The sequence below is a fragment of the Gossypium raimondii genome, chromosome 11 (genome assembly GCF_025698545.1).
Source record: "Gossypium raimondii isolate GPD5lz chromosome 11, ASM2569854v1, whole genome shotgun sequence".
Lineage (NCBI taxonomy): Eukaryota > Viridiplantae > Streptophyta > Magnoliopsida > Malvales > Malvaceae > Gossypium > Gossypium raimondii.
The window spans coordinates 24,903,434-24,904,413 of record NC_068575.1 but is presented as its reverse complement, the minus strand read 5'-3'; the positions used below and the strand labels follow the sequence as shown (position 1 = coordinate 24,904,413).

At 36.4% G+C, this 980-nt stretch overlaps 1 non-coding gene across 1 annotated transcript; it reads right to left on the bottom strand.

The window, feature by feature from the left end:
* Nucleotides 1-648: 648 nt before the first annotated feature.
* On the bottom strand, nt 649-755 carry LOC128035126 (small nucleolar RNA R71). The gene has a single exon (XR_008191528.1). It is a non-coding gene; the product is annotated as a small nucleolar RNA R71 (small nucleolar RNA).
* Nucleotides 756-980: the final 225 nt, after the last annotated feature.

The window sequence follows — 980 nt, the reverse complement described above, 5'->3', positions numbered from 1 at the left end:
ATAATTTTTTTTAGTTTAATTTTTATTTTCTAATGTCTCTTTTATTTGATTCTGGTAGGTTCCTTTAGTTTATGACTAGAAGAAACCCGTCGGGACCATTGTTATTTGACAGTGAGATTGAAAGTACTGCTCACAGAAACCGTAGAGAAGCAAGGCAAGGTCGATAGAATATAGTAGACGAGCAAGAGGGCATTATTATTACTGAGGAGATGAGTGATGATTAGAATAATCAACTACCTCCTGCAGTTGCTGTAAATCCTTCAAATCTAGATCTTGTTCCTCGTACTATGTACGATTATGCCAAGCCCACTCTAACTGGGGCTGAATCGAGTATTGTGAAACCCACCATTACTACGAATAATTTCTAACTGAAGTTGAACACTATTCAAATGATACAATAATCTGTTCAGTTTTATGGTTTGTAAGACGAAGATCCAAAATACTCATTTGGCTAATTTTTTGGAAATCTGCGATACTTTCAAGATTAATGGCATTATTGATGATGCCATTCACCTACAGTTACTCCCTTTCTCGTTGACGAACAAAGCTAAACAGTGACTGAATTCATTACCATAAGGTTTTATCACTACTTGGGATCAAATGACCGAGAAATTCCTACTAAAGTACTTTCCACCGGTTAAGATAGCCAAGTTAAGGAATGATATCTCTTCCTTCATTCAAATCGATTTAAAGACTTTATATGATGCATAGGAGAGGTATAAGGATTTATTGAGAAGGTTCTCTCACCATGGGTTACCTTTATGGCTACAGTTTCAAACTTTCTACAACGGTTTGAATCCCTTAACTAGGCAGTTGATCGATGCAGCAGCCGGTGGAACTCTAAATAATAAAACACCCAAAGCAGCTTATGAATTTATTGAGGAGATGTCACTGAATAATTATCAGTGGCAAGTCATGAGGACGAAGCTGATGAAAGCAGTCGGTGTCTTTAATTTAAATGCAATCACCATGTTATCAAA